Raw genomic sequence first — 22273 nt, forward strand, 5'->3', positions numbered from 1 at the left:
TACAAACTGTCATGCAGTGTTTGGGTGTCTGTTAACCTTTAACCCCATTAACTATCTGTTACTCCAACCGGATGTCCTGGATCATATTTCACTGTTTCCTTAAACAACAAACCCCCATAACCCCCAAACAGGCAGAATCACAGCTCTCATTCAGCACATTGATTTGTAGAAGTGAAAGCCTTCAGCTGCTACTCAGAGTCTTGACTGCATGTATCTGCTGGCATCAGTCGCTGACAGTTGGCGGATGTGGACGTGCAGACTGCTGTCAGCTGGCGTTTACATATTGAAGGATTTCATCAGCTCTCCAATCAGCATGCAGCAATCTGACTTTGAAATTAGCCGTAATACAACTTAATCAACTTTTCAGCTGCAGAAGTTTATTTTTGTGGCAGCTTACAGCCCGTTTCTGTGGCAAAACAAATAAGTGTGAACAAAAATCAGCAGATGAAAACTCTGCAGGCGGCTTAATTAACGAGCGGCGTTCAACAGGTGGAGCGCCGAGTGCAGAACGTAGCTCTGCTGTTCCAGCTTAACGACATGTGTCCATGTGTGAAAGCACAGAGACAGCATGCTGAAGGAAGCGCTAACCCTAAAGTCAAACACTCAGACTCTTCTCTCCGGGTGCCGTTTGAAAGATGCTGAACTTTGAACTTTTGCATATCATGACGAATAAAAAAAGAGCATCAACGCTTAATAAAATTATCTGTCATCTTAGTTCTGTGGTTTAAATATAATCTGATGCAGGACGCGTGGGTTTTATCTGTATGTGATCGCTGGTATTTTCTGTCCACGTGCATCGCTGCACAGGAACAAAGCTGAAGGCAGCGAGGTCGGGTGGAGGTGACGTCTAAATGTCTTCTCTCTCGCTCTCTCGATTTCTTTCCTCCATCTTCTCAACCTTAAGGGGCCCTCGCTTCACAGGAGCAGATCGATAAGGGGCACTTCAAAGTGGTCTTGGATCTGAGGGGCTGCTTTGAAAGATGCAGGAGGCAACAGTACTTAATGGGCGCAGGATCCTCTTGCATCAGCACTGCTGCCGTGACCAGCTGCAACCTTTAAAAGATGTAAGTCACAACCAGGATGAGAAACCATGGAGGCGGGGGGGGGGGGGGGGGGGGGGGGGAAGGGGGAAGGAGGGAGTCTGTGAAGGCTTATAGAGCTAAGATGTGGCTGGAGACAGTCATACAGAGAGGAAGAGGAGCCTGGGGGCCGCTAAATCCTGTGGTGAAGCAGACTGCATCACACACAACACTGCTTGATTGATTGATTGTTGCTTCACCCGCCCCTTCACCCGTGATGGCGAAAGAAGACGTGCTGCGATCGGTCGGGGTCTTACGTGACGTCTTGCCAGTCACCCGAAAGAGACCCGGCGAGAGCCCCTGGCGCTGTGATCGTTAGATCTGACACGGTGAACAAAGACAAAACACTCGAGTGGTCTGATCCCAGCATTAAGATTAGAATCCCAAAGACTTCAACAACAGATCGTAGAGCAGCCGGTGCGTCCGTTTACAGTGCAGCCAACCAAACCCTCGTTTTATAAAGCCAATAATCTAATGATGACGACGTTTTTCTATAAACTGAGACATTAACATGTTGTTTCCTGTGACTGCTTCACAATAAAAGCCTCCCTGTGTTTGTTGAGTCTTGTGATGTGAAGACGCAGCAGCAGGAAACGTTATTTTATCTTTAGCTGCTGCTTAATCCAGCTCTGTATGTCTGGAACACAGATTATATGATGCATCGTTTCCTGTCGTTCTTTGTGTGTATGCAGGCAAATTTAATCTGATCGCCACTAAAATGAAAACCAGCATAAAGAAGGTGATGAATAAATGTAAATACACCAAATACAAGATGCTGACCATAATATTAAGTATTATACCTAACAGTGACACTCTCCAGATCTGGAGAGATCTTTAGAAAACGTCCACAGGTCAAAGAGGTCAAGAGGAGTCGTTGGACATGTTGTTTCCAATAAAGGACGGCTGAAAGTACAAAGACAGGATCCACGGCATCAATGATTCCTGCTGAGCTGCCCTGCAGATAACCACATCGACTCCTTTCACATGATGCAGTAAAGACTTTTTCACCGCGCGGATGAAAAAATGTTTAATTTTTAACACGAGACAAAAAGGCCCAAAGACGGCGAGGTGAAGAAGACGAAGAGGCTGAGAGAAGCTGAGACGTGTTTGCTGCAGGAGTTCGTGCCCTTGAAACTGTGGAGAGACGTTTGTGTGAAAACAGCAAACAGCAGAAAGCCTTGAAACGTGTTCGGGCCCAAATATAGAGCAGAACCTGCCAACAAGTGATACGACGCAGCTTTGAAATTTAAGATGTTAAAAAAAAAAAAAACGAGCCTACTGGCTGCTGCTGAATTATAAAACATCTTTCATTTGCGATTCAACTAAATTTTTACATATCAAAGAACATTATTGGGTCAACTGAGCCTTGTTCTGAGGCAGGATGCGAGGGAGGGGGGAGGAATGACAGAGGAAGAGAGTGAAAAGACAAATACAGGCTGAGAGACGGGAGGGGGGGGGACACGCTTATATAACGTGCACAGAAACTTGTGAACGTATGAACTGCTCACTCCTGCTTCAACCCTCAGCTCCGTCACGTCTCATCCGGTGATTCAGAGGTGGAGAAACACTGCAGAAGCTGCAGAAGCTGCAGACGCTACGAATTCAAACCTGCTCTGTCTGACAAGCGTATTGATCGCTGATAAATATCTTCTGTCCGTCTTATCGTTGTGGCTCGAATGACAGCTGTTAGCCACACATGCAGCCTGTTGTTCTCGTTAGCTGCTAACAGTTTCTGTTTGTGCTGCAACCAAATGACTAGATTATCTTTAAGAGTGACTTCTATCAGTGGAGGGAGGACGCTGCTGATTAGCTGGTTTATCTGAATGATGCAGAACGCATTAGTCACATGTTAAAGATTAATATTGCTGTTTGATATGTTTGCTTGTGTTTTTATCAATGAACTCATTGAATTATTGAGGGATGACAGATTGACGTGTCTCCGGGCAGAAAAACATTGAGACACGAAGGCAGAGGCAGGGAGACGCACAAACACTAACACAAGAGGTGAAAGAAGCCGAGGCTGCCGGAGACAGACAGAGACGGAGACGGAGCGTGACAGGACGGCGAGGTGGCGAGGAGGTGAGTAACGGCGCTGTCAGACGCTGCCCGCTGAGAAAAGAAAGCCGAGCAGGAAGTCGGCGCCACGGCCTTCGCTCTCAGCCCGCCTTTATTCTGAGAGCACAAAGAAAGACGCCGCTCGAGAGTCCACTCCAGCGACCAGGCGACCCCGGTCAGATCTGCGGCAGGCCGGCTCAGAGCGTGACGCGTGGTCACCTGCTCTGACCTCCGCACAGGCACAAAGGCGCGAGCCGTGGAAATCGAAGCTGTTTCTTTGGCGGTCGCTTTGCGGATGCTCTTATCCCTCGCCACTTTCTCTCCACGCATTTCTCACAAGGACACTTCAACAGGTAACAATCCAGGCTTTGAAAAGGCATCAGACGACTTTTCACCGCTCAGTCAGTCAGTCTATTTAAAATGTCGCTGCAATTAGACAAAACGTGGCTTTATGTGAGAGTCTGCCCACGACACGACTCGCTTCCTCGCCACCAACGACAAAACGACACGCTACACTTTCATTACAGTGACAAAACAGAAAACATGAGTCTGATTGTGTTTGGGAGATTAAATTCTGCATCATTATCATCCATTAACTGCATGAAAGCTGAGACTCAGTCACACAGACTGAATTCATGAATGACCTCATCGATCGCAGATGTTTCTGTGGTTAAAGTCTGGGTCGTCGAGTTTAAAAAAACCACGTGGACATCGTGTTTTGTCTTAAAATACCCAGCTTCATCGCCACAAACACGCCACAAAACCGTCCGTCAGCCGCCCCCCTCCTGCTGAGAAAACCTCAGCTCATCCGCCTGGAATCTGACCGACGCCACGTTGATGCCTGTTGCTGAAGCGTTGATGTGAAACATGTGACTCATGCTGTGGTTTGCAGAAATGTAGCACGCCAACAGTTTATTTTGCTTATTTTATTCTGCTGTATGAAATTAAATGTTTGCACTTTGCATTCGTGGAAACCACAGAGACGCTGAATGAATCACAGCGACGTTTCAGCCAAACAATCAGAAAATACATGAAGATGCTTCAGTGATGAGAAAACAGAAACAGGAAGTTTCTGTTTTCTCAGAGCAGAATGTGTCATCGACCTTAAAATGATCAGCTAAGATAAGATAAGATAAGATAAGAATCAGGTGTGTCTGCTGGGGAACAGTTATGGTCACCTGTCGGTCTCTGCAGGTCACATCCTGTTTAATGACGCCTTCAGGAAGGCTCCAGGAAACATGATCTCTCTCTCTCTCTCTCTCCTTCTTCCTCGAACACGATTCAAAAACAGTTTGAGTTGGTGAGATTATTTCGTCTGCTGAAATGGGATCAATGAAAAGTCGAGGATTAGACACGCATGCAAAGGAGAGCTGTGACACGGAGCGAGAGCAACGGATAAACAGCCGTAAATCGCTGATGGGGGGTTGCAACCTTTCCAACAAAAAACACTTCACGCACACACACACACACACACACTCTGTCTCTTTGTGTTACTTTATGCTTTCTTCGCCCCCCCGTCCTAAGTCATGCGGGGAAAATCACTGTCAGACTCACTCTGAGACTTCCAGCAGGATGTTTGGGGCTCTGCACCTCGACTTGCTGTCAACGAGAGGTTTAACATTCAGGGCGGAGACGCTCCCTCGTTAAGATCTGCGTGATCTGACAACACACTCGTGATCGCAGGAGGGCTGATTGTGCTGTATTTAACACACACACACACACACACACACGCACACACACACACACACACACACACACACACACACGTCTTTCCACAGAGGACGTTACATAGACTTAACCTTCACCTTAAATTTAATGATTTCCATTATGGGGCCTTGTTTTTTGTCTCACGACATGAGTAACACACACACACACACACACACACACACACATGCAAGAATGGATCTCCAAATCTCCAACACACACACACGCACTGCAGGAGTGTGTGATCAGATCTGGTCTCTTCACAGCAGCCCATGCAGCGCCCCCATGCTGTGCCCCCTCTCACATCGTTGCATTTTAATACGGTTGAGATATGAGCCGCTTGCTTCAGAATAACAAAGCGGGACGGTGATTGATTATGCATCGCGTCGACAGGAAGAGTGAAGGAAGCTGTTAAAGCAGTTTCGCCTCATGCTGAACTGCACCGCATCGCTCCTGACCGTCTCACCCTCGTTGATATGCATTTAAATTGGCTGCCATCGCTACAAGTGCTCAGACTGAGGGAGAGAGCGAGGAGGAGATTTCAGAAGAAGGATGCCAGGGTCCCTTTTTCTACCTCGAATGAAGTCTCTTATTACCTGTTTGTCATCTCTCAGACAGAATAATTCTGCCTGAAGACGGAGACAGGTCTCGTAACACGAGCGGAAAAGCTGGTAAAAGGTTTTTTGTTTGATTTGGAAATTATGAATCCCTTTGCTGATTGGAGCCGTTTTGTTCATCTGGACTGTTGATGCGGTTTGAACTCTTTTTTTCTAAGCGACTGTTGTACATAAGAAGAAGTCCTGGAGACTACACGTGCTGTTGGTCCATGCAGGACGACGTCATCATCAGCAGGACATCGTTTATCTGTTCGTCTCAAACCTGAGAGTCTAAACCTGACTTATGATGACAGCGCCGTGGTCAAAGCTCCGTCAGCTCCAGGAACAAGCTGTTAAAGTCCGACATCACCTGACTTCTTCCTTCGCTCCCCAGGCATCCATCGAGCCGTATTTTCTTCGGCCACTAGAGGGCGTCGTCTCTTGAGCCTAAACAAACGTTTTTCTGAATTTGCTGTAGCGACGGATGCTTTCTCCGGAGACGAGAGCCTGATTTCGTCAGTCACTGCGATGATTCTGACCCTGTACGTTCTGTACGTTGCTGGTTTAGCTCCGTATGATCGACACGGGCGCAGCTGAAAGGTAAACACGTCAGCTGCTGCCTGATAGTGACAGAACTAAAACATTGTGATGTTTTAATTAGCTTTAATCGTCCACATTGGATCAGTGTTTGGCAGCTAAGTTGGCAGCAGCTCCTCCACTGCTCAAAGCTACAGAGTCAGTCGGTACAGTTTGCAGAGTCTTACCTGGACAGAACACCTGTGACACCGAGCAGGCTTTTTCATGTTTGAGATCTTCAGGATCACAGTCACGGAGGCTGAGGCCAGTCTCTTCCTCTTCGTAGTTCTCTCTGAGCCGTCAAACTGCTTTGCTGTGTGTGTCCTCGCTGTCTGGCCGCAGCTCATCAAAGGATGGATCACCTCAGAAATCCTCCAGCGAGTCCTGCAGCGCCTCGATGAGGTCTGCAGCCGTGGATCAATGAGCTGCGCTTGAAGCATCGGAGGGCAGCTTTGATTCTTAAATATTGCTCCAGAATAAATGTGGTGTTGGTTTATAGAAATCAGCCCCACTGTTCTCCACACCTGACGCAGGTAAGCTACCTTTGAGTCTGCTCACGCGGCGTCCGAACTGAAACTGGTTCAGAGAATCCGTTTACACTGAACGGATCAGATTTGATCAGCAGTCTGAGACCACGAGCTCTGCGCTCAGTGTGATGTGTGTGTTCAGTTTGTGCTTTTTTCCCTCCATGTTTTGCCTCATCATGGCGTCTCACCTGTATCTCAGCCTGTGTCTTTACATCTCTGCAGCTAAATGAGACATTTGTTGGAAATCTGGATGAACTTCAGGACTGACGGCTTCTCTTTGTTTCCTTTGTAATAATTTGAAAACAGCTGTTTCACATGTGACACACAATCAGCAGCTGTCTTCTGTGTTACTACGTCCTGCTGACAGACTTTAAAAACCTTCCTGTGGCAGTTAGTCCAGTTTCTGTGGACTGAACGCTCCATTTTTCATCTCACAGGTCTTTTCTAATCCTTTAGATTGGGTTCCACCTACAAAGATTAATTTAATATAAGTTTTAATCAGAGTTGGGTTGAGTCTGTCCATTTCAAAAGCACAAGAGTTTAAAGTTAGTCCTGGATTACATTTCGATTATTAATTATGTTTTTGTGCAACAGAATTAAATGAAATTAAATTTCAGGTTTACAGTAAAAACTAAACTGAAGTTTAGAGACTTTAGATGCTTTCATCGGGTTTAAATTTAAATCCAGTCTTGAATGTATTAGAATTGTGTGTTTTATGAGTTAAATGAACAGTTTTCAGTCATGTTGTCGGGCAGGAAGTCACTGAATGTTTTAAGACGACTGAAACTCTTTGTGTTTTCTGTGAAATGGGCTGTGATTGGCTACAGATTACTGCTGCAGTTGGATATATCGTGCTGTCAGATTGGAAACTTGGAAACTTCGTTGTCAGTCCAGATGTTATTGATTCTGAATGAAGTAATTAACAGTATTTCTTCATTATGTGAGCAGGAAACAATCAGCGATGTGCGTCCTGAGTGTGTTTGTGGTTGCAGATCAGTCAGATGTAAAGATTAAATTCCCCTCCTCCTTGTTCAGTATCTCCGTTCTGATCGATCTCGACATGCAACATACGGACTCTGCTGGATCTGTACGTGCAACAAGTGTTTGCATGCTCGCAGGGCTGGTGCAGCAGACTGCATCTCTGTTAAAGAGCTACATGCTAACTGCAGAAGAAGCATCCGTCCACCACCGCCCAGACCCCCCCTTAAAGAAAAAGTAACCGAGCTCATTTTCCAAGAATGAACGAGTCAATAATGAGCTCTCTACCAGATCTCTACCAGATCTCTACCAGATCCCAGCGGACGGAAAGGAAAACAGAAAACCAATCAACTGAACGATGTGCACAACATGAGGAAGGCCGGGGGGGGGGCACTTATCTCACTAATGGATCAGCAAACCAGAGGTGTGACACTGAGGAGTTGAAGACAAAAGAGGGATGCCCCCCCCCCCCACAGTAACATTTGTGTTTTAATAAGGTGGTTATTCTTCGAAAATGACTGTAGTGAGGTCTGCTCTTCAGGACCAGGCCCCCGCTCTGTCTATCAGGACTCACATTTACTAAGTTTGGGTCCTCCGGGGCTGAGGTGAGGTCAGGATCTGAGGATCTGAGGATCAGCTGATACACATCTGCTCTCCTTCGTCCTCTTCCTCCTCTGCTTGGTCCTCGCTCAGAGAGCAGCGAGGTGCAGCTGAGCCGGTACAACAGTGGCTGCTCTGCACTTTGATGAAGTGTGGTGAAGGCCAGGGAGAGGACACGCACACACACACACACACACACACCGGCACACACACACACAGGCACACACACACACAGGCACACAGGCACACACGCACACACACACAGGCGCACAGGCACACACACACACACAGGCACACACACACACACACACACACACGCACACACACACACAGGCACACAGGCACACACGCACACACACACAGGCGCACAGGCACACACACACACACACACACACACACACGCACACACACACACAGGCGCACACACACACAGGCACACACACAAGCATGCACACACACACACACACGCACACACAAGCATGCACACACACACACACACACACAAACACAAGCATGCACACACACACACAGGCGTGCACACACACACACACAGTTGATGCTCCTGCAGCTTGTGTGCCTCACTGACACAACATGATCTTTCTTGAATAACAGAAGCTGTCACATCTGAGGCGGTGTTCATGGGGGGAGTATTCACACACAAAGTACACAGGCATCATTAGCAAGGTGTACTCAGAGTATGAAAACTAAAAGCAGTCGTTCTGCAGAGATCCCTGAGAGTGTTTGATATAATGCTGAATTATCACTGATGCATTCGTGTGTAAGAAGCATTTTACTGTCGTAGATGGTGAGTGAGGAGCGACAGTCAATAGTCCGATGCATCGTTTCACTTGCTGATCAAATGTTTTCATACGGAAGATGAATCAGCGAAGGAACCGGAGATTAATGCAGCGTGCATCTTAAATGTAGCAGAGCAGAAGTATAAAGTACTACAAAATGGATATATGCCAGTAAAAAGAAGGCACACGGGGCATCAGCACAAGATGCTGAAGGACTGACGCGCTGTGAGGTCGGAGTAAATTAAGACTCGATGATGCAGCTTGAGGTGAAGATGATAAACTTTGTTTCATATCACTGGGTCTGTAAGCTGAGCGCCACGAGCCACGTTTCCATGACGACTATTTGGTGCAGCGTGAAACGTCCAATTTAAAAACCTCGCTTACGTGGTTTTTACATTTTTTGTTAATGCGCTAAATGGCAGATGGAAACACCTTCAACACCTTGACTGATCAGCTGTTTCTACTACAAAAAGAAGAAGAATCATCCTCATCATGGACATTCCCATAATGCTCTTTGTCTCCATAGTCTTGGAGCGCGAAACATGGCTGAAACGAGGTGTTTCTGGTTTCTTCTTCTTCTGCTCTGTTTATTACAGCCATGCCTAACCTAGCTTATACCGCCACCTTCTGATAAAACTATGCTTTTGCGTAGCTCAGTTTATTCATGCTAACGCGCTAAACTACAGCAGTGAACATTTCCAAACCACTTTATGGAAATAAAAGATGTCAGCGGCGACACGTTGAGCTGCGCTGCCCCCTGCAGGTCACACTGATCGTTATCAGCGGCTCGTGTGTTAAAATACGAGGCAGAGTTTAAGGATCAAAATTAATGTTTTAAAAGTTGTTCTGTGCAGAAATCTCTTATTTTAGCAGAGCCGGACCGAGACGGTTTGACTCTGTGGACCAGTAACGTGTGAATTTGTTTCTCTGGATTCGTTTGTATGTATGAATTCCAGCTGGGGGACGCTGGGGACCTTCCTCCAGGCTTCCGGGTCACCTTGTGCCCCCTTCTTGTAATTCTGATACAGTATTTTGGGATTTGTGCTGGAAAGGAGGCATTTAATGGGAAGAGGTCACAAGACCAGAGAGCTTTGCTGTCAGGAGAAGAAGCAGACGTCTGAATGAAAAAAAGCGTTTTGGTCTCATCAGCCTTCGACACGGTTTCACTTGACGGATGAGAAAATCCTCCAGCTCAGTCAAACGCAACAAACGTTTCGTCATGTTTTAGCTTCTCAGAACAGAAACCTGAAATGAACTCTGTGAAAAAGCATCTTTTTCCATGTTGTGTCAAACAATAAGTCAACTTCCTCATCAATGGTGGTGAGCGCGCGGTCGGATGGACGACCACCAACTTCAAACCGTCATTCGTTAAGAGTCCATCAGCCTCGAGGCACAGAGGAACAGCTTCTAGAATATAGAATAACCCTAACCCTAACCCTAATCTTTAAAAGTGGGTTCTTATCCTTTCATTAAGTCATCGCTCCCTTTTTGTTCTGCTCAATAATTCTGCTTGATAAACCTTCGACTATGCAAAATAAACTCTGTGTTCCCACCTTGTGTGTAACACGTATACAGTATGTAGGATCTGGTGCAGCGCTGTCGGTCACAGGTGTTGCTGTTCGTTGCGGGCTTTCACTGCAGAGCTGCACACAGCTGAAACTGCTGCCTCGTGACACCTCCTGAGAGGCTTAGAGTAAAACTAATCTCGCCATTCTTCATGCTTTCCTTGCATATTTGAATTGTTGGGGGGTGTAAACCGTTCGTTTTGGATGGCATTACACATTGTGAAGGATCCCATTACTGTTTGTTTTGCCGTATTCATGCATCATCCAGACTCAACAGCTTACTCCCGATCCTGGCGGCTGCAGAGATTCAGGCAGGTGGGGCTGAATAAAATGACGCTGCAGCAGTTTTCACGAGTCAAAACATTCGTGCTACATCACATTTCATCCTGAACTCTGGCAGAATTTCCAACCGTCCCACATAATGTTCTTAATGCTCAGCTGTGACGCTTTAAGGGCTGAAAACCCATCTGAAGTAAATGGGCAGTAACTCGACTAATGAGTGTGACTAAAGTAGACTTTGATTGCCAGTCTTTGTTCTGTCTGTTGGTGGGAGAGAGAACAATTAGCATCGCTCTGACAGTCCATCAGAGCTTCAGAAATTGGATTCTGGTCCAGAGCGGCTTTCACCCTCGCTCTGACTGACACAGCAGTATCACTTATTCAGTTAAGGCTGAGGCTCAGTATACCTTGTCTGCCTTATGGCATATTCCAGCATCACTTGATTATGGTGATCGCAAAATAAAGAGTTTATCCCTTGAAAATTTCACAGCAGATATTCAAGCAAAAAAAAAAAAATAATAATCCACCTCAGTGCTGGAGGAAGTTGGGAGTGCAGGTGGTGTGAAGAACAGCAGCTCCATCTAGTGGTAACAGGAGTCATTTTCTGTCAGTGTGAAACACAACTTGTTTAACCTCTGAGTCGAAATAAGAAGAATAGGAAGGAATAGAAATATCACATGATCATCTGATGCTTTGAGTTGCTGCTTCATCACGTGATAGAAATATTCCAGACGATGTTTATCTGCTATTAAACTTCATATTTTCTGCAGTTCAGGATGCAGAATCAGAGGTACAGTGAATGAAATGAGTTATCACCTGCATGAAAAACAAGGAAATGAGGCCCTAAATATCATGTCCATCAATAATAATCCAGCAGTCCAACAGTAATATAACACTTGCTTTGGCTGCATGTGAGTACATTTACTTTAAGTACATTTTTCTGATGATACTTACACACTTTCAGTCGAGTAAGACACTCTTTACAGCAGACCTCCAGACCCGAACCATTTTCAGTCTACATACAAATACTACATGGACGGAAATAACAGCAGTAACTGGATAATACTGGTCAAACACAGTCAAAAGTTTGGTACCATGCAGCCACTGTCTTCATCAATAAACATCAGCATCACTCTCCTCTCCCTCCAGCCCTGACTGTGATCCTGCATCCAGATCGTCCTCTAGGCAGCTGCAGGAAACAGCATTAAGGAGGAGGAGGAACAGGAGGAGGAAGAGGAAGCTGGACAGAGCGATTGGATCTCTCTGGAGTCCAAGACTGGACTCTGGAGCTACAAATGCAGCTCTGTCCTTTTTGGAAACAACATTCGTTAAAGCTTCACAAATGAATGATGGAGGAAAGATGATCTCAGAGATAAATAGATATGTACACCCCCAGTTTCTCCAGGAATGATGCCCGTGAGGAGATGAGCCTCCTCAGACACGGACGAGTAAAAGAATAAAAGGCCATAAAAGTGCAAAAAGCTTCAAAGCTTCAATAAAAGCCATCAGCTAGCTTAGCCACCGGGCTAAATAAAATGTCAATTTATGATGGAGCTTCTGGCAGACAAACAAAAGGGGTGTGTGACACCCTCAGCGACAATGACAATGTTTGTGTGTGTGTGTGTGACAGTGTATTCCTGCTGCTGGTAGCTGTTGTTTTCTAATCCCCGCCTGAGCGTGTGTGTGTGTGTGTGTGTGTGTGTGAGAGAAAGTGGACTTGAGCTCTATATGTGTCAGCAGATTTGTCTCGTTTGTCCTGTCCAGCCTGCAGGGAACAGAAATGTGCAGCAGGATGCTCTGACGGTTAGTGAGGTTTTCTGCTCCAAATATCTGGCCTGGGATCAGTGTGTATGAAGCTGTATGTGTCATATTATCTTCCAGCACCGTGCTTGAACCGTGTCACTGGAGTATAAATCTACATACGTGGTGTTAGAGCATCGCTGCAGCAGTGGTGGTTTGTTCAGTTGCAGATGTTTGTTTTGTGACCTTTTCGTGGTTCTGTGAATGATGAAGAACAGAGTCACTGCAACAAGTCTGCACTCTTCAGCTGCGTGCACTCAAATTCATCCAAAACCAGAGCCTGCAGTCAGGCTAGCAGGCTGCGGGCTAATATCAGCATGCTAGCATGCTCATACTGACATTGCTAACATGTTGATAATCTTACAGCACGATGTTTACCATGTTCACCACCGTAGTTTAGCATGTTAGCATGTTAGCATGTTAGCATTTGCATATTAACAGTGAACACAAAGTGCAGCTGAGGCTGATGGGAATGTCGTCAGTTCTGCAGATGTTTGGTCAGAAACTGAAGTGCTGAACACATTAAGACGGCGAGATGTTAGCTCATTATCAGAGTTATGACGGTTTAGCTCATTTCCTGACAGTCCGTCCGACACTTCCTGGGATGTTTCAGTGGACCAGAGTGGTCGTGTCCGTCCCTGGCAGCCAACGTACCGACCGTAGCTCGCGATGCTAGCCTTGGTTAGCTGTGGCACCGTAAGCACTAACTGTGAGCCCTGGCTCGTCTCAAACCTCAACGTGATTCTGTTTCCCCTTTTTCTTCTCATCTCGATGTCTCATGTTTGTAAAGGTCTTTGCAGACGTGTCTTCACCTGAATTCATGCTGCACATTTCCATTTGTTAGCCTGTACTGATGTCTTCCTTTTGACTTTGTCAGCATTCACACCTCTACCTTCAGTCTGAACACACCTGTGTGGTGTTTCTCTCCCTGTACAGAGGTTTGTCTGACTCCTGTCGTTCACCCCCTCATGAAAAGACAACACTGTTTTTTCTCCGACCTTTAAACACACATTTTACTTGAAGATGCATCCATGTGCATTTATCCTGCAGAAACGTGTGAGCATCTGTGCTTTGATGTCAGAGCTTCTTTTCACCATCAGCGGCGCTGAACTTTTCTGCACGCTGCTCGGCTGGAAACCTTTTTTAGTTTGCATTTGGCCTCTTTGTGAATTCAAATCACTGCTGCAGGAACTTGGCGCTTTGTCTTCTGCGTGGCGTTTGATGTGTTTTATGGGTTAGATAGCACTCGGATTGTTAGGATGGATTTAAAGATGTTTTTACAGGCAAACTTTTGCATGATTGTGTTACTGTAACAGGTGTAATTTGGATCCTAAGGCAGTACCACCGGTACACAGGACTTTATTATACAGACTTTATTTGAGAATAGGCAGACAGATAAGGCAGCTCTGTCCTCAGCCTAGTTTCAATGAAAAGTGTCTCTGCAGGACTTCCAGTGAGCAGACAAATATCACTCAGTTCAGTCTTTTAGGCAGATTAAAAGTCTCTTGAAATGTTCGGTGACCAAACAAAGAAACCAGGAAGTGCAGGGAAGACAGAAGACTGACGTGGAAACAAAGAAGAATCTGGTGGGGGGGGGGGGGGGGCATGTGGAGAGCAGCTTAAATACTGGGCTGATTGGACATGAGGATCAGGTGAGTGGACAGGTGGGTGGGCAGTGAAGGTGGAAAAATACTGGCCGAGCAGGTGAACAGGTGAATGAACAGGCAGCAGGTTAGAGGCTGAAGACACGGAGACGATTACAAATGATTTTCTGTTCCATATTTTTGTGTTATCTGTCTCAGCTTGTTGGTAACTTACTGTTGTTGCTTCCTTTTGTTCTTCTAGTTTCAGCGATTTCTTCGCTTGTCTGTGATGTTTTAATTCCCCTCAGAGTTAGAAAGTCAATCCTGAAGAGACTTTCCTGGCTAATCAAAGGTTAAATGATAGATTAAATGAAGTTATTAGACGCGAACCATCGAGGTGACGCCAGAAAATGCTCGTGAGGTTTTTGAAGGCACGGACCTCCTCAGCCTCGAACACGCAGACGAAGCGTTCAGCATTCGTCAGGTGATGTTGTGTATGTCAGGTGTTCTGCTCTGGAATGAACACACCAGGTGGTTTCTCTCAGGCTGACGTTGACGGTTTATTTACCTTAATTGTGCCGTTTTCCTCTCTGTTACCCGGAATGAGTTTTTTCCCTGACCTCTGAGCGTCTTCATGCTTTCTTTCAGCACACTGTACTGCTTCTCTTTATTCAACGAATAACTCGTTTAGCTGTGAGTGTTAATGCTGCGTCAGCGTCAGCGAGCTCATCCCTGCTGCAGATCAACGCCAGAGCTGCCGATCGTATCGTCAATTCTGACAGAACCATAAAACAGAGAATGATTACACACAACACCTGCGTATGTTGTATATGTGGTTCCTAATGAGAACCGTTCCATATTCTGCGTTCAGGTCAGATTTAACACCTGCACGCTCTGCATATATGGCTGCTCCTGCAGGATTCAGCTGAAGGGAGGAGTTTGGAGGAGATTCCTGGATGACTTTGGTTGAACTTGAACTGTCTCGGGACGCGAGTTTTCTGCGTTGAGGCTGAAATGGTGCTGCTGTTATTTGTGGAGATATTCTTTGGAGTGCTTAAATTAGCCTTTGCTGGAATGGAGCTACTAATCATGACAAGCTGCTTTTCTTTTTTCCTTCTGAATCACACCCCGGAACAGTGTTAATAAATATACTCCAGAAGGTTCGGAGGCCGTAAGTCATCACTTATTTTCATTGTATTTTTTAAGGCCTCTATTACTCTTCTTGACGGAGGGTGTAAGAAACCTCAGGTGAAGGCTGACTCTCTGTTTTATTGAACCATTTCTTAGAAAGTTTAAATTGAGTTTTTCCTCCATTAAGACTTTATTATTCCTCCAGATTGGCTTGCATATTAATCTGGAAGCTATTTGCGTTTCTTCTTGCGAGAAAACAAAGAAACAGGAAACGACACAAGTCACACACCCTCGAAACAAAAACAATCGCTTCCGTTCCAATTATGGAAGAAACAATCTGCAGCGCGCGTGTGGCCCTGGAGGAAGACAGCATTAGCACCTTCATCATTTTAATTAGCGGCACGCTGTGCTACAATAAGTGCTTTTGAAATGAATGTTTGCTCGCTCGTGACAAACAGATCTAAAGTAGAGAAGCTCCCGTCCAAATAATGCAGCAGGCAAAGTCAGACTGGGGGGGTAAATGGTTTGGTCAAACAGCCTTTAGCCAAACACGGAGACAGTTGAATATCAAATCTGATGCAAACTAACATTTGACTCCTGCAGCTCACACATCATAACAATGAATCTGATATTTCTTAACTGGATGCTTTATCTCAGCGCCACAGACGTCCACTGCAGTGGACACTCGACTGTCTGGACAGACATGACTGATTCAACACAACAGATATCGAAAACATCAGCTCACCAGTCAGCACATGCTGATCCTGGACCTAAAGTCAGTCCAGCTGCAGCTCTAAAACACTGAAGGTGAAGTGTTTCTACAGTAACCCAGAAGGGACAAACCAAACAGCGGCTCTACAGAGGGACAGCTGGAATCAGATGGCTGCAGTCTGCTGGACTTTTAATATCTTAAAAAAGAAATTAGTCTTGATGAGAAGCTGATGAAGTGTTAAACAGGGGGCTGAGATTAAAGAACATCTTATCTTTATGTATTTGCTCTTAACGCCTGAACTCACACCAGAGATGAGCTTGTTACAGACTGACTGTTTCCAGCGTCACAAATCTTTAACGGAACAGTCGGAAAATAATCCAGATTTACATGAAAACATTGAGTCCAGTCTCTCGTCTGTTTGGGAAATATGGAGCCAGCAGTGAGTTAGCCTAGCTTAGCACAAAGACTGGAAACAGCTTAAAACATTTCACTCAGTTTTACTGGAGGTAAATGTTCTGTCACAGTTCACTGTACACTTCCTGGATTCTCAGCTGTTGCCTGGCAACTGCTCAGAGCCAAGAAATAGTCCGACACATTAACCCCATAAAACCACAGCTTGACATTGTTTTACAGATTAAACAGTGTTTATCAGTGAGCTGCAGGTGTTCGTAGGTGGATCAGAGCCAGGATGGCTGTTTCCAGTCTTTATGCTAAGCTAAGCGGCTCCACATGTCCATCATACAGACATGACAGTGGCACCAATCTGAACATCTAACTCGCCGAATAAACCTCTTTCTCGTGACGTCGACCTCCTCTTTAAATGAACTCCGTGCTACAGCACAAACACATTTCATCTGATTGTACTCGCCACCTGCGTTCACACCTGCTGTCGGCTGGAGAGCAGCTTGCGTGAACTGGACCTCTGTGAATCTGATAAACAGAAGCTGAAGCTGTCGGCCTCCTGACTTCAGCACTTCTTCTCTCGTCTTCCTGGAAGAGAGCAGCAGCATCAAGTATTCGCCTCGCTGCGTGAAGTGTCTTTCTTCTCGCTGTCAGGTATTAGAGAAAGGTTGTGACACCGCTGTCACACACTCATCTCAATAAATGATTCATGGTGTTGGGGTGAAAAGCTGCAGAGGCTCATCGCTCAACCTGGAGAGCGATGCAGTGATGCAGGAATCAAATCAGACTTTGAACGCGGAGGACGGGGAGGGAAAACTCGACTGCGTGTTGAGTCAAACAGCGAGGGGGCGGAGGGAGCCAATCAGAGACGTTCAACAGAACGCGTCTATTTCAGGCCAAAAACACCCATTTACAGATAGAGTGCAGTCTAAACTGTTGAAATGTCATTTTAACCTTATTGAATATAGTCTGAAAGTCGCCATCAATAACACACATGTACATGTACAGATACACATGTACAGAGCCGAGCGGTTCAGGCGTTCACAGAGTCCTTCGGCTGGACCACAAAACACAAACGCTCCTGCTGAGGATTTCATTTGGCTAATGCTTGAAACTCTGCCCAAGTCTCCTCAGTCCAAGTTCATTTAGGATTACTGCAGCGTCGGGACGTGAAGGTGGGTTTAAGGATTTGGGCCGCTCGTACGGAAAATCTCCAACCTCTGCTCAGCAGGAGGGATCAGGCGTTTTTGCTTTTTTCAACATCAATATGGGGAATTTGCGAGTAAAGTCGAGTTAGTTAGTTGTAGATGACCCAGTGAAGGAGTGACGGCTACCAGTGCAGGAAAAAAACGCTGTCAAACGAGTGTTAGCATGTTCGACGTAACTGACCGGGAACCAGAACGGACTCACACACCAGTCGGGTCGCTGTGCTAACACGATGCTAACAGCACATAGCTAGTGACAAGATTTAGTGTTTGTGAGGTTGCATTAGACGTTTGAAAGAAGCTTCTAGATGTTGAGAACGTGCAGGACGAATCAGCTGGAGTCGATAACGAGTGGCTGCACGCTGGTCAGAGGTGGATGTTTAGTGGCTCCCGCGTCGTTCATCACGTAGCTGAACGGCAGCCGCCGGCGTGTGAGCGGACCTGCGGCGGCCTCTGAGGTGGAGACGGCGAGAACAGACGGAGGCACGGAGGAGAAGACGGAGGCTTCTGGGCTGAGAGCTGTGTCTGCGTGTTCGAAGGAGATTTGTGAGCTTTATTAGACAGAAAAACAAACAGATTCATCACGGCGCCGCCACGGGTACGGACCCTCCGTCTGCCGTGTCCGTCTCTTTAATTGTCTTTCTCACATAAACATGTGTCCCCCCCTCCCATCCCGTCTCCCACATCCTCACCGGTCTCCCTCTCTAACAAATGTTCCCCGTGCATCAGTATGCAGGCTGCAGGTGGACGCCGGCCGCATGAATTTAAACGTGGAGTGCTCTTGAGCCGGCAGCTGGCTCTGCAGATTTGTGGTTCACACGGTTTTGTAGTTGTTGATGTGTGTGTGTGTGTGTGTTTATGTCGAGGGGGGGCGAGTCTCCTGTCGGCTCGCAATTTGTTCCTTCAATTTTGACTCTATTTCCTTCCCTCTCTAACTTCCCTCATTTGCTTTTCTCAGCCGACTCTGCCATTTGCAGCGCCGCTGGAAGTCAAGTCGGGGACATTTTATTCGTGTGGCCCAATATCACATTTAAAGTCTCGAAGGACTTTACAGGCGACATCAACAGGAGCTGTGGGAAACAACATCCAGAGAACATTGTGGAAAGAAATCAAATGGAAGAAACGGCGAAAAACACAAAGAGATCCGTTAGGACGTTCAGTGTACGCAGAGATACGACCTCAATAAATGAGCAGGTGCTTCCATACAGGAAGTGAAGTACACACAGATTCACGAAGCCAGATCATATACAGTCACTAAAACACACTGAATTAAAATAGAATCAAGTAAAAAGAAAGTAAAGCTGTGAATGGAGAATAAAAACACAAGATATTAACTGCATGTGTCAGTATGTACCAAATATACATGATACATATCACCAAATAATATTCTGTCAATTAAAGTCATGAAGATTTTAATCATCTATTGATGCTGCCTGTAACACTGAATATCGCCCAGCTGGGGATTAATGAAGTTTATCTTAACTTAACTTAACTTATCAGTTTTTGATATTATTGATGGTTGACATTTCTGTTATATCCATTAAATATATGTGTATGAATTAAATGCATTAGTTGCTTCTGTCTTTAATGGTCAGTGGCGGGGTCCGCCACTCCCATGATGGATTCAAATGGCATGCACTTTGCTTCCTGTTGATCTGGTGAGTGGGCGGGCTTACCAGGCGTAGCATTAGGCTGGTTTTTATCCTACGTCACTGACGAAAGTTTCACTCTCTCAGCTTGACACTTCATTAACTTGTCTCATCTCTGCTGGCTCGTGGTGTCCCTCAGGGCTCTGTCCTGGGACCCCTGTTATTCTCAGTACAGTTGCTGTTCTTTGGATGGATCATAAGCAGATTTAATATTGATAATCCTTTATTTATGCATGATATGCGACTTTTAATTCACACCTCATAAGGATTTTAGGTTATTTTCTCGTCCACACGGAGGTTCTGGTTGTTGCTCCAGAAAAGGCAGCCGCCATGATCATCAAGTTTTGGGGCTCCTGCCTCTGCTGCACTCTGATGATCTGATCAGATACTCTCAGAGATGTTGTTTTTTTCACTGATGAAATATTATACCTGAACTAGAGATGCTTCTACATGCCTTCATCTCATCTCTCAGACTGTAACATGTGTCTGCTCTGACTGCTCACAGGTCAAACAGCTGGTCCCACATCAGGCCTGTGCTGAGACCTCTTCGCTGGCTCCCGTCGTGCATCCAGTTTAAATTATCACTGTCAGGCTCCTGCATATGTGGCTGAACTACGTCACCCTTTACACATCAGCTCGCTGTCTGAAGTCAAAGGAGCTACATTAACTGTCGGTCCGACACACCCACCTTTAGACCGGCTCTGATCGAGTATTCCAGGCCAAACGGTGGTCTGCTGATTCTGTGGAGCCTTTTAAAGACACACCTGTTCAGACAGCTGTTTTATTAAGCTGTCTGCACCAGGTGTGCATTTGATGTGTTTCTGTGTGTGTTTTATTTGTGTGTATTGCTTCCTCATTGTGAACGTGGCTCAGGGGGTCACGTCATCTTTCATCGTCTTTCTGAATGTAGTAAAGAACTTTACAAACACATCTGACTGCCTCACTACTCTAAAGAGGAAATATTAGTGTTGGTTTAATCAAAGCTGCAGCTCTACTGTACTTACTGTTCATGGTTTTCCTTGAATATCAAACAGAATTAACATTCAGTTAACTCTCTGTACAAAGAGGCCTGTTGACAATGACTGGAATCAGAATTATAAACTGCTGAACTAGTGAATCAAATGCTTTTCACTACATCTCACAACACAAAAACGTGTGCAGGCCTCGCATGAACAAAGCGACGTGTGGTGTTATGAACGTCCTCTATCTGCTTCAGGTGGCTGGCGGAAATAAACGAAGCAGAAGGCCGACTGAAGCCAAGTGAAGAGGTAATACTTCATGGTAATGTTAGCTGTTTAAAGAGACGTTTTCAATGCCAGCCTGAGCAGCTGCAGCAGGTCATCAGCTCACGACTACGCAGGAAACACGAGGAAACGTTCTGGTGTTGACCAGCAGCCACCAACAATCCCACCAGCGATCCCACTAATGATCCCACCAGCGATTCCACCAACGATCCCACCAGCGATTCCACCAACGATCCCACCAGCGATCCCTCCAACGATCCCACCGACGATCCCACCAGCGATCCCACCAGCGATTCCACCAGCGATTCCACCAATGATCCCACCAACGATCCCACCAATGATCCCTGCAGCGATTCCACCAATGATCCCTGCAGCGATCCCACCAGCGATCCCTGCAGCGATTCCACCAACGATCCCACCAGCGATTCCACCAACGATCCCACCAGCGATCCCTCCAACGATCCCACCGACGATCCCACCAACGATCCCTGCAGCGATCCCTGCAGCGATTCCACCAGCGATCCCACCAGCGATCCCACCAACGATCCCACCAGCGATCCCACCAGCGATCCCACTAACGATCCCACCAGCGATCCCTCCAACGATCCCACCAACGATCCCTGCAGCGATCCCACCAGCGATTCCACCAATGATCCCTGCAGCGATCCCACCAGCGATTCCACCAACGATCCCACCAGCGATCCCACCTGGCGTCGCCATTTGGTTACTGATATACAGGAAATATTAGTTTCAGGTGGACTGAAGTTAGAGCTACAGAAAAACGTATTAAATGTGAAATTCAGCCTTCCCCTGCACGCACACAAACACACACACAGTCTCATTCAGCTTGAACACTCCATTTATCACGAGTCCTTCTGTGAAGAAAACCTGCAGCCATTAACCTCTTTTCCTCATCAGGACCAGATGGGCCTCTGAGGGACAGCAACAATTCAAGCTGCTCAGGTGAAGAACAGAAGCTCAGGCGCGCGCACACACACACACACACACACACACACACACAGCCTGTGTTAGCTCAAGCTTTTATACAGACGTCTATAAAAAACACAGGCTGTAAAATGACTGGAGTGAACTACTTTATTAAATACCCATCAGTGAGATACAGCTGTGGCAATAAAGGAAAAAAACACACATGTTATATATTTAGCTAACATGTTAAAGCCAGAAGCTCAGACTGCATTTAGAGCCATAAACCGAAGCTCACATGGACTGAGTTATTGGTCTGAAGACTTCTTCCACGACTGCAAACCACTCATGCTTGTGAATTGACCAGATTAATACAGTGACTGCAGTCGTACTGAAACCCCCCCGCATACCCTCCACCTTCAACAACATCTGGAAACATCCTGCTTGGCAGCCGTGGTGGAAAGTGACGAGGGTGTAATAATGCATATTTAGGATCGACTCATTAAATATAGAGTAACGTTTGGAACTGCTCCAATGTGAACGTGTCTGTCAGTCATATATACTGTATGTACTGTATGTATGTATGTATGAATGTATGTACTGTATGTACTGTATGTACTGTATGTATGTATGTATGTACTGTATGTATGTACTGTATGTATGTATGTACTGTATGTATGTACTGTATGTATGTATGTATGTATGTATGTACTGTATGTATGCATGTGCTGTATGTATGTATGTACTGTATGTATGCATGTACTGTATATATGTATGTACTGTATGTATGTATGCATGTATGTATGTACTGTATGTACTGTATGTATGCATGTATGTATGTATGTATGTACTGTATGTATGCATGTA

The sequence above is a fragment of the Chelmon rostratus genome, chromosome 2 (genome assembly GCF_017976325.1).
Source record: "Chelmon rostratus isolate fCheRos1 chromosome 2, fCheRos1.pri, whole genome shotgun sequence".
In the NCBI taxonomy this organism is placed as follows: domain Eukaryota; kingdom Metazoa; phylum Chordata; class Actinopteri; order Chaetodontiformes; family Chaetodontidae; genus Chelmon; species Chelmon rostratus.